Genomic DNA, 15695 nt, shown 5'->3' with positions numbered 1-15695 from the left:
TGAATAAGGCGTCATGGGGTCTTAGCAGTAGCCAGACAAGACAGAAGGAGACCCCCTCCAAAGCAGAAAGAAAGGGGGAGAGAAGGCGGGTCTTGGCGAGAGTCCCGAGCTCCCCAATCCGGCCTCTCACAAACGAGCCCCAGCTCCAGTTTCTCCAGCCACCAGACTAGACTTACCTCCCTGCCTTTTGCTCTCCAGAAGGAGCCCGCCCGAGTCCCAGCACTGACACTGCTCACACAGCGGCAACTGTCTGGACGGGTCCGGAAGAGACTGTCACACGCTCCTGGTGATTCTTCGGATGTGAAAACTGCAGGGGCCCACGGGACTTTTGCTTTCTACTTCTCAGCCTTCTGCACAGTGTAAATTTTTATTTCTATAATACTGAGTAAATAAATGCCCCTGCCAGTGCAGGAGATGCAATAGGCAGGTTCGATCCCCAGTTGGGAAGATCTCCTGGAGAAGGAAATGGCAACCCACTCCAGTATTCTTGCCTGAGAATTCTACGCACAGAGAAGCCTGGCGGGCTACAGTCCATGGAGTTGCAAAGAGTGGACATGACTGAGTGTAAACGCACCCCTAAATGAATGAGAAGAATACTTCTAAGGAAAATTCACGCTTGAGGGTCAGGTCCCCTATAATCATCATGACAGTGACGAGCGCAGCTTCTCAGGGAAAGTGGCCTCTTTCTGAGGTCAGCTTGGACCTTTCCTGCATGTTTAGGATGAGATTGTATGAAGGGTACTTAAGGAATACTCATAAATCATAATCTAAGTCACAAGTTATAACATACTCGTGGACAATAGAATATACTACATACGACACATAATGACAACTCCCCCGATGACTGAAACCTCGTTGAATTCAGAGAACAGCTTCGATGGCTAATTTCAAACTGCAGTGAAGTTCTCAAAGTTCTGGACTTGACTCTCAGCTATGACACTCAGGCAAATATCTAACTAGATCAATGAAACACGGATGAGAAAAAGGATAGCGTTTTATTCATATTTCAACAGAACGCTGAACTATGAAAAATAATTCATATTTTAGCCAAATGCATTCTAAGAAAGACCTCAGGAAGTTGGCAGACTAGTTGGAATAGAGTTCTGAATTCACAGAGGAAAAATACGACTGAGAAAAACATGGAACGGTGGGGGGACTTCACTACAACAGCACAGATCTTGTCTCTCCACGTGAACACGAAGCACTCCCCCTAAGTAGGACGCGTGGGATTCCCAGGCCAGGCGCTCCTGCTCACGACGGAGCTGAACTTGCCTCCCCGGTCTGGCTCTGAGATTTCAGCACGGAACGTCCTGTGCAACCTCGGTGTTCTCAGCCACGCCCATGCAGAGGAGAGCCGGCCTCACCACGTTTTGCAACTCTGCTTTTGATGTACAGACACATTTGGGATGGTTCTTTCTTCTTGATGAGTTATGTAATGTCCTTGTCTGTCTCTGGTGACCTTTCGTTGTTGTTGTAAAGTCTGCTTTATCTGATATTGGTACATCCACTCTTGCTTTCTTTTGATTAATATTTGCGTGGCATGCTTTTCCAGGCTTTAATTACTTTTAACCTACATACATCCTTATAGTCAAAGTGAAGTTCTTATATACAATATGGAGTTGGCTGTATATCTACTCCGTCAGCCTCTCTTAATTTCTGCATTTAGACCATTTCCATTTGGTATAATTTGGGTACATCATGGATTAAGTCTGGAACTGGGGTGTAGAAATGTCTTCTGTTGGTTTCCTCTCCATTTTTGTCTTCTTTTTCCTGACTTACTGATGTTTTCCAGAATTCCATTTAAATGTACCAGTACTGCTTTTTTTTGACCACACCACAGGGCCTATGGGATCCGAGTTCCCCACCCAGGGACTGAACCCAGGCCCTCAGCAGTGAAGCACCGAGTCCTGCCCAGTGGACTCCAGGGAGCTCCCTACCTAAACTATTCTAAGTGTATCACCTGACATCAAGTTTTTTAGTGGTTGTATTACATTATATACAGAAGCCATCACACTCTATAGTGTTGACATGTGACTTGTTCGAGCGACCTGTAGAAACCTAACCTTGCTTACATTCCCCATTCACGACCGTTTCACATATTTTGTATATCTACAAAACTGGAGAATCACATCAAACATGGTTTTAATTTTTCTCCCAGTCATCACACGTGATTTGGAAAACTAAAAAGGAGCAGAGAGAGTGGGAGGCAGGCTCAAGAAGAAGGGATGTGTACACACGGCTGACTCATGCTGTGTTTACAGCAGAAACTAACGCAACATCGTGAAGCAATCATACTCCAATTAAAACGAATAAATAAAATGGAAAAAAGCTAGAAGGAAAGGAGAAGGAAACTCTGTGGCATTCACCCCTATTTTGACCCTTCTGTTGTTTCCTCTTCCTTCCTGATCCTCCCCAGTTTCCTTCTTTTATCCTTTCCTTTCTGTTTCAGGAAGTCTCTCTAGTTATTTTTTAGGGGGCAACGTATTGTCTTAGTTTCCCTTCATCTGAACATGTCGTAATTTCCCTGAAAGATGTTTGCTGGATATAGAATTCAGTATTGATGGCTTTTTTTTTTGTTTTTTGGACCATCATGGATTTTCGAGAAATTCACTTTCAGATTATTTTTCCCACATAGATCAGGTGTCATTTATCCCTCATTGCTTTCAAGATTTTTAATTTTTAGTTTTCAGGGTTTTATTTCAGACACACACAGACCATGCATCTTGGAATGGATTTCTCTGGGTTTATTCTGTTAGGGGTTTCCTCGGCCTCTTGAATCTGTAGGTTGGTGTATTTTGCCAAAATAGGAAATGTTTGAGCCATGTCTCTTTGAGTACTTCTTCAGGCCCGTCTTCTTCCTCCTTTCCTTCTGGAACTTCAAAGGCACAGCTGTTAGATCTTCCAGGATCACCTTCCGGGGGTCCCAGGGCCCTGCACATTCTTTCGGTCCATTCTGTCTACTTTCCAGACTGAGGAATCTGTCTCCTTCTAGCTCCAAGTTTACAGACTCTTTTCTTGGTCTTCTCCATTCCTACTCGGCCCATCCGCTGATTTTTTATCATTACATTCTGCAGTTCTAAGCTTCTCACTTGGTTCTGTGTGCCTTCTACATTTTGCTGAGACCGTCTATGCTCTCAGTTGTTTCGAGCACGTTTCTGCTGCTTACGGAACCACTGTATGGCGGCTGAGTCACACCCACAGCAGATGATGGCGACATTTGCGTTATTTCGGTCGTGCTGATTGTCCTTTGTCATTCAAGTTGATATTTTCCTGGTTCTTGGCATGATTCATGATTTTTTACTGTGTCCTGGACATTTTGCGTGTTATGTTGTGAGTGTCTGGATCTTTCTTCACTCCTCTGTTTGCAGGAAGCCTCCCCTGCTGCTGGTGAGGGACTGAGGATGTACCCTTCTTACACCAGGTGCCACACTCAGCCTCCACTGGCCCCTCCAGTGTAGGGGAGACCTCGACACCACTGAGCCGGGGTGGGGGTGGAGGCTCCCAGCTAGACCTCCATGGGGGGCTTCCCCAGTGGCTCATGGTATAGAAACTATCTGCAATGCAGGAGATGTGGGTTCAATTTCTGGGTCGGGAGAAGAATCTTGGATCTGGAAATGGCAACCCACTCCAGTATTCTTGCCTGGAGAATTCCATGGACAGAGGAGCCTGGTGGACTACAGTCCACAGGGTCCCAGAGAGTCAGACATGACTGAGCACTCACTCACTCAGACCCCCACGGATCCTCCCTGGCCAGACAGAGGGGGACACCCTAGTACTGATTCTTGTGTGGCTCCTGTTAATGCTGCAGGGAGACAGGCTTATTACCACTGGGTGTAGGTCCTGGCTCCCCACTCAGCCTTCTCTGACTCCCCCAGTTGGGAAGGATGCCATCTCGTAACAACTGAGCCAGAGTGAAAGCCCAGGCTGTCTAGTGAGCCTTTGTTACAGGATAGAAGTGGAACCATGGTTTCTCTAGGGTATTTGGTAGGAGAATGATTATTACCTGAAAGTTTTCTGTCTAGCTAAGCTGTGCTTTTCTTGGTCGTTTGCCTAAAGAGGATTTTATCAAGGTTTGTTTTTGGACAGGTATCTGTTCTCATTGGTATCCCCAGGTCGTCATCTTCTCCAGCACCCATTCCAGGGCATATGAGGCAAAAGGAAAACCCAGAGAACTCACTGCCATGCCGCTTCCCAGCCCCCAGGGTCCCTGCATGGTCTGCTTTTTCCCCTCCACCTTTCACACTCGTCCCACCTGTTTTATAAATAACATTCAGGGTTTTTAGTTATACTTATTGGGAGGAACAGAGAAAAGTGTAACTACTCCATCTTGTCCACATCCACTGTTCATTTCCTCACTTAAAAAAAATTGTTTTATCGTTTATACGTTATCTCCCTAAACTTTATGTCATATAATTTTCCTGTCTTTCCAAGAGTTATCATATTGTGACTTGCCTTTTCAACTCAATCTAATGATTCTAAGATTCATCCATGCTGCTGCATTTGGCAATGGCCCCCTCATTTCCTGCTCTGTAATGTTCCATCCTGTAATATTACAGTAATATTACTGCTGTGTAATGTTCCATCCTGAAAAGAATACAGTTTACTATGCATTTCCTGTTGATGGACATTTGGGTTACTTATGGGTTTTTGTGGTTGTGAGCAATGCCACCATCTACTTTCTTATACAAGGTCTCTGCTGCACAGAGGCAAGAATGTCTCAGGAGTGGAATTGCTATGGATAATGAAATTCAATATTTTTCACAGTTCAGTTCAGTTCAGTCGCTCAGTCATGTCCGACTCTTTGCGACCCCATGGACTGCAGCACACCAGGCTTCCCTGTGTATCACCAACTCCTGGACCTTACTCAAACTCATGTCCATTGAGCTGGTGATGCCATCCAACTATCTCATCCTCTGTCGTCCCCTTCTCCTCCTACCCCCAATCCCTCCCAGCATCAGGGTCTTTTCCAGTGAGTCAACTCTTCGCATGAGGTGGCCAAAGTATTGGAGTTTCAGCTTCAGCATCAGTCCTTCCAGTGAATATTCAGGACTGATTTTCTTTAGGATGGACGGGTTGGATCTCCTTGCAGTCCAAGGGACTCTCGAGAGTCTTCTCCAACACCACAGTTCAAAAGCATCCATTCTTTGGCACTCAGCTTTCTTTATAGTCCAACTCTCACATCCATACACGACTACTGGAAAATGCATAGCTTTGACTAGACGGACCTTTGTTGGCAAAGTAATGTCTCGCTTTTTAATATGCTGTCTGGGTTGGTCGTTTGTAAAGAAAATGTTATTTAAAGCTTTCCTCTGGCCATTAAGTATCGCTCACTTGGACTCTGGCATCTACTCTAGAGCTCTTTCATCTCTCTGCTCTGTCTTCCATGGTACCAACTATTTCCTAAGGCAAACTATTTTCCTCCAGGGCCCCAAGGCGACAGCCAAAACCTTCCCAGGGCTAAACGGCCTTCCTCATTCCGATCCAGAAGAAAAGGGAGAGGTTCAGCTCCAGCGCCCCCAGGACTGTGGATGTCACAAACATTTAACTTCAGTAACTCACCATGTGGGCGGCTTTGGGACAAGGCCCAGGGAGGAACAAAGCTGCAGTAAGGTTGTGGCTGCTGGATAGCCACCTGGCTCCACGCACCAGTCAGGGGGCTTTGCAGTCTGGCCACCCGAGCCCAGTGGTTCGAACTCACCCTCGGTCAGTACTCGCAGACTTCGGAAACAAACTTACGGTTGCCAGGGCAAGGGGTGGTTGGGGAGTTTGGGAAGGTCATGCACACTGTGCTGTGCTCAGAATGGGTAACCAACAAGGCCCTACTGAACAGCACACGGAACTCTGCTCCAGGCTATGTGCCTGCCCAGAAGGGAGGGGAGTTTAGGGGAGAATGGATACATGCATATGTCTGGCTGTTCACTAACTACTACAATAGTGTTAACTGGCTGTATCCCAATACAAAATAAAATAAAAAGTTTAAAGTCTGAAAAAAAAAACCCTGCAGACAGTGTTGATAGGGACAAAGTTTGTAATTAAACAGTTAATCCCACTAGCAGATTGTAAGCAGAAATAACACAGGAGACCCCTGTAAGTTACTGATTACTCGAAAAAGCAGGCTTGTTAAACCACAGAAACAGGCAGGCCGCTTAGTAACAAAACCACGGGACAGAAGCATGAAACACGCCCCCAGAGAACAACACGGTCCTGGCGTGAGACCTACGTCCTGCCCCGGGAGCTCAGTAGGTTCATGATCCCTAGGACACGCCCTCTGAACACATCAAAGAAACAGTAATTTATGGAAAGGTCACATTTCCAAGTAAAGACCCTCATTGTACTGAGACCTGAAATAATATTTCCACTGTTCCGTGATGGTCCTGGCTTGACCGAGTAGGGACTAGAAAACTCCGCCACCCAACCTGGAGGAGGAGCTGAGGATGGAGATGTGACTTTCTTCCGAAAATGAGGAAGAAAGTGGACCCCTCCCTCTCCCCGCTTTCCCTCTGATTATAAAACCGTAGCCCACTAAGTTCTCGGGGTGGCATCCTCTGGCCCCTGCTTGCAAGCCTCGAGTGTGCCTGTGCGTTCAGTCGCTCTGTCGTGTCCAGCTCTTTGCAACCTCATGGACTGCAGCCCACCAGGCTCCTCTGTCTGTGGGATTTCCCAGGCAAGAGTACTAGAGTGGGTTTGCCATTTGCTTCTCCAGGGGATCTTCCTGACCCGGGGATGGGACCTGCATTGGCAGGTGGATTCTTTACCATTATGCGGTGGGCCGGGAGTCAAAATCTGGCCCACACCCAACACTCGAGGGATGACCAAAGTCAGACCTCACCATGCAGGGAGTTTAGGCACAAGCCGGGTAACAGAAAGGTCCTTTAGCAAGGGAAGCGAGGATGAGCGTTTTACTGAGTCACGGCAATGAGAGAGGAGCGTGGGCACCTGCCTTTTCTCTGGAAACACCTGAGTCGCTCTTACTGGAACCACCAAGGCTGCTGGTTGAGGATGCAGGTTCCTGAGTATGGTGACCGTGGGGTGTGTCCCGTCATGCATCCCCTCTTCCTTTCTCATTGCAATGCACACTCCATCTCTCAGCACAAGACTGCCCAGGACAGAAAACTAATTTTCCTATCCTTCAGACAGAAAGATACAGCTGCATATCAAAATAGGTGCCTCTATTTTGGCAATCAGATGTAAATGGAGGTGTCATGCTGCAGCTTCCAGGAAACTTTCTCATATGTGACTCATGTTTGCCCTTTGCCTCTTTTTCCCTTCCTCCTGGCTGGAAAGCCAACATAATGGCTGGAGCTCCAGCAGCCATCGTAGACCATGAGGTGATCTTGCAAACGGAAGCCTATCACAGCTGAACTAGGTTAAACATAACAGGGCCCTTGGTGCAGAATATTCTACCAGCTCTGCACTGCCCACATTCAAACTTCTTGCACATGAAACACATTTCTATCTTACATAAACCACTGCTACTTCTGCTGCTTAATCACACCTCATCCTAATACAACAGGTGTTTACTGAACCTACATGTCTTGGTGGGGCCAAGGAAGTGGCATTTTAAGCTGCATGCTGCCAGCCTGAATGAACCACCATAATCAATACTGACCTTCCACTCCCTCATTTGTTAAAAAGATATTGGACGATGATCCAGCAATCCCACTACTGGGCGCTTACTCTGAGAAAACTGTAATTCAAAAGGACACATGGACCCTCAATGTCCATCGCAGCGCTGTTCACAGCAGCCAGGACTTGGAAGCAACCTAAATGTCCATCAACAGATGAATGGGTAAAGAAGGTGTGGCACACACACACGCACACACACACACACACACACACACACACACACTGGACTATTACTCAGCCATAAAAAGGGAATGGAACTGACTCACTTGCAGAGACGCAGATGGACCTAGAGTCTGTCATAGAGTGAAGTAAAGTCAGAAAGAAAAAGACAAATCCTGCTTACTTATGCATACATTTGGAATCTAGAAAACTGGTACCAGTGAACCCATTTTCAGGGCAGGAATAGAGATGCAGACGTAGAGAAGAGACGTGGGCCCAGCTGGGGGAGGAGAGAGTGGGATGGGCTGAGAGAGTGGCGGTGACGTATGGAAACCACTGCGGGTAAAAATAGCAGCTAGTGGGGAGCTGCTGGCAGCACCGGAAGCCCAGCTCGGCGCCCGGTGCCGGCCTAGAAGCGGGGACAGGGATGGGGTGGGGGAGACCCAGAAGGAGGGGGCACACACGCAGCTGATCCCTCTCGACGCAGCAGGAACCAACACAGTGCTGTCAGACACTTACACTCCAAGAAAGACAATGCACTGGACGAGCACCTCTGATACACCGGGCAGGCTTCAGGCTTCCAGGTATCAGACTGAATGAAAGCAACTCTCAGCCTCAGGAGGCAATTCACCTCTACTTACTCTGACTCCCAGCTTGCCAGACAGCTCTGGGTGCCTAGTTCCGTTTTCTCAGGGGTCTTGAGACCAGAAACAGGGTGTCACTCACTGGGAAGGCGTAGACCCCGTTGGAGATTACTGAGGTACATACCAGCCTCTGAGGAATTCGATTCCTGCAGATTGACCCAGGCAACCGTGAGCACCTTGATTAACATGCGTTCACAGAGCCTTCAGAGCTGAAGGGCAGCCCCACCAGGGCTTCGAAACATCTCCATCACACGCTGACCTCGATCCAACTTCAGGGGACACGACGATGAACACTCAAACTGCAGGGAAAACTGACCAGTACTGGGCCCCTGCCTTAGAAAGCGCGTTTATTGATGCTTATGTTAAATGTTCAGGTTATTGCTTTCTTTTCTTGTGATTTGAACAGGTCTTTTACTTTTAGTTTCTTAAAACTTTTTACTTTGTATTGGGATATAGCTGATTAACAAGCAATATTGTGACAGTTCCAGGTGAACAGCAAATGGGTGCAACTATATATATATAATTAATTAATAATATACCAATATATTAAATATATATAATTATTAAATATATTTATATTTTATATAAACATATAGTTGTATACATAATATAATATGTATAATATAATAAACAATATAATATAAATTATAATATAATATAATATAAATATATAATTTATTTATATGTATATAATAATTTATTTATATATAATAATATTTAAGTATATATTTATATAAATATAAATATATAAGTATGTAATAGTATATAATGTATAAATTATATAATTATTAATATATTATTAATATATTGATATATAAATATAAACAATAATTTATAAAACATTATATATAAATCATATAATTATATATAATAATAATTAATATGCTAATATATAATATACGAATTATATAATGTATTGGTATAATATGTTATATGTTAATAATACATTATGAATATATGATTATATATAATTTATTTATATAAATAATAATTTATAAAATGTAAATATATATCTATACATAAATATATAAATATAAATATATATAAACACATATATGTAACCCCAGGGATGGAACCCAGATCTCCTGCATTCCAGGCAGATTCTCTGCTGTCTGGGCTGCCAGGGAAGCCCACATGTATCCGTTCTCACCTAAACCGCCCTCCCGTCCAGACTGCCACACACCATAACCAGAGTCTCCTGTGCTACACACTAGGCCCTTGTAGGTTGTCCGTTTTAAATACGGCAGTGTGTACGTGTCCATCCGGACACCCCCCGCAACGATCCCTCTCCCCTCTTTCGCCCCAGCAACAGGAAGGTCGCTGGCTAAGTCTGGGAGTCTGTTTCTTCAGGTTTTCGCTTTCACTGCCTCGGTTCAGTACTGACCTGAATGCGGCCACTGTAAGGACAGGGGGGACGGTCTCAGAGGAAGCAGGGCTAACGGCTTCCTTTGGGATTGGGGGCAGCAGGTCTTCCATGGCTCTTATCAGCTGCAGCGCCTGTCCTAGGAGCTTTTAGGGCATTTGCCTCATAACAGCTCCAAGAGACGGAACCTACTGTCTGTATCCTACCTTAAACCTACCTCTTTATCCATGTCGCAGATAAAGAGATTAGATTATACGGTTTGTAGCCCCTGGTCTTTTTCTACCTCTTTCTAAACGATTTATACCACACGTCAAGGAGAAATCCCGTGTTAACAGTTGGCCGTTAATTTTTAGACTAAACTACTCTGTAGCATGCTTTTGTGAAAAAGGAAGAGGAAATCAAAAAGTGCCCAGAGATAAATGAAAACACAATTCAAGGCCTTTCAGACGTAGCAAAAGCAGTTCTAAGAGGGAAGTTTTTAGCAATACAAATTTACTTCAGGAAACAAGAAAAATTTCAAAGGAACAGCCTAACCTTACACCTAAAGCAGCTAGAGAATGCAGAACAAACAAAACTCAAAGTTAGTAGAAGGAAAAAAGTCATGAAGACGAGAGCAGAAATAAATGAACTGGAGATGAAGAAAACGCTAGAAAAGATCAATGAAACTAAAAGCTGGTTCTTTGAAACGCAAACAAATTGATAAACCTTTAGCCAGACTCATCAAGAAAAGGGGAAGTGGCTCAAATAATAAAAATTAGAAATCGAAAAGGAGAACTGATGAGGGACAGCTCAGAAATACAAAGGATCAGAGGCTGCCACAGGCAACTATGTGCCCATAGAACGGACAGCCTGGAGGAAATGACTGAACCAGGAGGAAACAGAAAATATGAACACACCAGTTACAAGTACTGAAATTAAAACTACAGTTTAAGAACCTCCGACAAACAAAAGTCCAAGGCCGGATGGCCTCACAGGTGAATTCTATCAAGCACTTAGAGAAGAGAGAACACCTATCCTTCTGAAACTCTTCAGAAGTTGCCGAGGAAGGAAAACTCCCAAACTCATTCTTTCAGACCACCATCACCCGGATACAAAAACCATACAAAGATACCACAAAAAAGAAAATTACAGGCCAATATATCACTGATGAACACAGATGCAAAAATCCTCAACAAAATACTAACAATTCAACAGTATTCAACGTATTCAACAGTACGGTAAAAGGATCGTACACCAGGACTGAGTGGGATTTATCCTGGCATGCAAGGATTTTTCCATATACGTAAATCAACCAATGTGATATGACACACCACATCAACAAATGGAAGAATAAAAACTGTACGATTATCTCAATAGATGCAGAAAAAACTTTTGACAAAATGCAATACCCGTCTATGATAAAATCTCCAGAAATTTGGCATAGGGTAACCTACCTCAGGAGAAGGCACTGGCACCCCACTCCAGTCCTCTTGCCTGGAAAATCCCGTGGACGGAGGAGCCTGGTGGGCTGCAGTCCATGGGGTCGCTGAGAGTTGGACACGGCTGAGCGACTTCACTTTCACTTTTCACTTTCATGCATTGGAGAGGGAAATGGCAACCCACTCCACTGTTCTTGCGTGGAGAATCCCACGGACGGGGGAGCCTGGTGGGCTGCCGTCTATGGGGTCGCACAGAGTCGAACATGACTGAAGCGACTTAGCAGCAACCTACCTCAACATAATAAACATCGTATATGACAAACACACAGCAAATATTATCCTCAATTAGAAAACTGGACAGCCACATGTAAAAAAAAAAAAAAGAAAGTAGAACTTGTTTTTTGGCTTGGCCATGCCACGTGTAGTCCCCTGATCAGGGGTGGAGTCTGTGCCTCTGCAGTGCGAGTGTGGTGTCCTGAACGCTGGACAGCTGTCAGCCTCCCCAGGTTAGAACGTTCTCTAACACCGTACACGAAAATGAACTCAACATGGATTAGAGGCCTAATGCAAGACGGACACTCCAAAGTCTTGGAGGAAGACACAGGCAGAGTGGTCTTTCACTGAGTCACAGCAGCATCTTTCTGGATGCATTCCCTTGTGGCTCAGCTGGTAAAGAATCCGCCTGCAATGAGGGAGGCCTGGGTTCAATCCTTGGGTTGGGAAGATTCCCCTGGAGAAGGGCAAGGCTACCCACTCCAGCATTCTGGCCTGGAGAATCCACGGGGTCGCAGAGTTGGACACGACGGAGCGACTTTGACTTCACTTCTACAGTAACGAAAATAAAAACAAAAGGAAACAAATTCGGCCTGCTGCTGCTGCTGCTAAGTCGCTTCAGTTGTGTCTGACTCTGTGTGACCCCATAGACGGCAGCCCACCAGGCCCCGCTGTCCCTGGGATTCTCCAGGCAAGAACACGGGAGTGGGTTGCCATCTCCTTCTCCAATGCATGAAAGTGAAAAAATAAAGTGAAGTCGCTCAGTAGTGTCCGACTCTTCTAGACCCCATGGACTGCAGCCCACCAGGCCCCTCCGTCCATGGGATTTTCCAGGAAAGAGTACTGGAGTGGGGTGCCATTGCCTTCTCCTAATTAAACTTAAAAGCCTTTGCAAGCAAAGGACACCATAAATAAAAAGGTAACCCCACAAAATGGGAGAAATTACTTGCAAAGTAACCAACAAGGGATTGATTTCCAAAATATAAAACAGCTCAAGCAGCTCAGTATCAAAGCAAACAAAGAAAACCCACAAACAACCCAATCAAGACTGGGCGGAAGATCTAAATAGACTTTTCTCCAAAGAAGACACGCAGATGGCCGAAAAGCACATGAAAAGATGCTATACTTTACTAATTACCAGAGAAATTAAAATTAAATTAATTGCAAATTAAAACTGCAATAAGGTATCACCTCACACTGGTCAGAATGGCCATCATTAAAAAGTCTAGAAGCAATAAATGCTGGAGAGGGTTTGGAGAAAAGGGAACCCTCCTAGACTGTTGGTGGGAATAGAAATTGATTTAGCCACTATGGAGAACAGTATGCAGCTTCCTTAAAACAAGAAAAAAAAACTAACTGAAAATAGAGCTACCGTACAATCCAGCAATCCCGCTCCTGGACATACATCCAGAGGAAACCATAGTTCAAAACAGACACACGCCCCCCAGTGCTCGCTGCAGCTCTTCTTACAGCACCCAGGACATGGAAGCCACCTAAGTGCCCAGCAACAGAGGAACAGATAAGGCAGATGCGGTGTGTACACACACACACACACACACCACACACAGTGGAACATCGCTCTGCCATAAACAAGAATGAAATCGTGCCATTTGCAGCAACACAGGGGTACCTAGAGATTATCATACTAAGGGAAGGAAGTCAGAGACAAATACATGCCATCACGTGTGTGTGGGATCTAAAAGTATGACACAAGGAGCGCGTTTGAGTCAGTGCTAATGAGGTGCATCAGCCTACAGCCTATTATACACAGTGGATGAATCAGAAAGGGAAACAAATGCCGCATCCTAACCCATACATGTGGAATCCAGAAAGACGGTCCTGATGAAGCTCTCTGCAGGCAGCAGCTGAGACACAGACGCAGAACAGACTTACGGACACGGAAGGGAGGCGGGAAGAAGGAGAGGGTGGGACGGACGGAGAGAGTAACGGAAACTTACGCGATTCATGTGTGCACCAGACAGGCGGTGGGAATCTGCTGTGTGGCTCAGGGAACCCCAGCGGGGGCTCTGCAGCAACTCAGAGCGCTGGGATGGGGCGGGAGGCGGGAGGGACGCTCAAGAGGGCGAGCTTGTACGCATACCTGTGGGCAATCCATGTTGACGTGTGGCGGAAACCAACACAGTATTGTAATCATCCTTCAACTAAAAATAAATTTTTTTTAAAAGATGATACAAATGAGCTTATTTATAAAACAGAGACAGACTCACAGACTTAGAAAATAAAGTTATGGTGACCAAAGGGGAAAGGTGGTGGGGAAGAATAAATTAGGAGGTCGGGATTAACACACACACACTGTCATATATGAACTGGTTAATCAACAAGGACCTGTGACATAGCACAGGGAACTCTACTCAATATTCTGTAATAACCAAACGGGAAAAAAAATCGGAAAAAGAGAAGACAGGTGTATACGTGTGACCGAACGGTCTATATGCGCCTGCCACTAACACAGCATTGTAAATCAGCTACGAAAAAAAGTGTCAGTCGCTTAGTCATGTCCACTCTCTGCAACTTCATGGACTGTAGCTCAGCAGGCTCCTCTGTCCATGGGATTCTCCAGGCAAGAATACTGGAGTGTGTTGCCATGCCCTTCTCCAGGGGATCTCCCTCACCTAGGGATCAAATTCAGGTCTCCTGAATTGCTGGCAGACTCTTTACCATCTGAGCCACTAGGGAAGCCCAAATGAACTATCAGTTCAGTTCAGTCGCTCAGTCGTGTCCGACTCTTTGCGACCCCATGAATCGCAGCACGCCAGGCCTCCCTGTCCATCACCAACTCCCGGACTTGATTCAGACTCACGTTCATCGAGTTGGTGATGCCATCCAGCCATCTCGTCCTCTGTCGTCCCCTTCTCCTCCTGCCCCCAGTCCCTCCCAGCATCAGAGTCTTTTCCAATGAGTCAAATCTTCGCATGAGGTGGTCAAAGGACTGGAGTTTCAGCCTTAGCATCATTCCTTCCAATGAACACCCAGGACTGATCTCCTTTAGAATGGACTGGTTGGATCTCCTTGAAGTCCAAATGAACTATACCCCAATATAAAATAAAAAATAAAAACAATTACAAGCAAAACAATTTTCTTATTTTTTAATTAAAACATTAAAGAAAAAGAGCTAAGTGTGTGAAATTGAGGCTGTCTTTGGGGACTGAGATAACTGGGATCCAGGCCCTTGTTTCGTAGTTTCTATATCCCTTTCAGAGTCTGGGCTAGGGCTCTAGCAACTTGAGTTTTCAGGAGAACTTAGGAAAACAGGATCCCAGTCATCTAAATGGTCTGAGGCAGCCCTCCTTCTGGGGATCTGGCCTGTTTTATGTTTATAAACTATGGACATTCTCCCACCCACCCACCCACAGGCCTTTAACTAAGTCGGCCAAACAAACTAAAGGTAATCCAGGATTACAAGGGCCATCGTGGGGAACTTTTGATCTCCCCAGACTTGCTTTTCTTAAGATTAAATTGAAGGACTCAAAAATTAAATAATGTGAATGGGGTATTTTTTTTCACTGGTATCTGGAGTCTTCCAAATGTGCACAAAACTCTAAAATGGCCTCTTTGCAAGATTCTGTTACTAAATTGGCCCAAATAACTGAAAAACTAGAAGAGAGGGCTTCCCTGGTGGCTTCGTGGTAAAGAACCTGCCTGCAGTACAGGAGACGCAGGTTCGATCCCTGGTCCGGGAAGACCCACGTGCCACGGAGCAGCTAAGCCCGAGAGCCACGACTGAGCCTGCACCCTGCAGCCTGTGTTTTGCAACAAGAAGTCCGCACCCCACAACTGAAGCATAGCTCCCATTTACTGCAACTAGAGCAAAGCCCACACAGCAGTGAAGACCCAGCACAGCCAGTAATAAACACACACATGGACAAAATTATTAAAAAACTAGAAAAGAGCAAGATGCCTTTTGAGCCCACATCCCCCTTGTGTTCCTTCCCCCCAGTCCTTTGTCCCGGGCGCCAGCCTCTGTGTCTTCCTCTTGTCCCAGACTCCACCAGACGGCCACCAGTCCAGCCCGACACCAGCCTCCTGCGCCCCCTGCCCTGCACCCCGTCTGAGCCCACCCTCGCTCTCTGCCCTTCTGAACGCATAGAACCTGCCGTTTTAGGGTTAGACCATCTGAATTCCCAAATGAACCTCTGTTCTCTATATTTGCACTAAGACTGCATTGCAAGCTGTTGTTAGTTTGTTTTCTTT

The 15695-nt window shown here is 45.5% G+C and overlaps 1 protein-coding gene across 1 annotated transcript in view; it reads right to left on the bottom strand.

The window, feature by feature from the left end:
* MGLL (monoglyceride lipase) overlaps positions 1-15695 on the bottom strand; it is a 184874-nt gene that overhangs the window by 150630 nt on the left and 18549 nt on the right. The gene's annotated exons all lie outside the window — the stretch shown is intronic.

This window comes from Bos indicus, chromosome 22 (genome assembly GCF_029378745.1).
Source record: "Bos indicus isolate NIAB-ARS_2022 breed Sahiwal x Tharparkar chromosome 22, NIAB-ARS_B.indTharparkar_mat_pri_1.0, whole genome shotgun sequence".
Classification (NCBI taxonomy): Eukaryota; Metazoa; Chordata; class Mammalia; order Artiodactyla; family Bovidae; genus Bos; species Bos indicus.
Note: the sequence above shows the minus strand (reverse complement) of the source record. Positions and strands in the feature narration are given on the sequence as shown.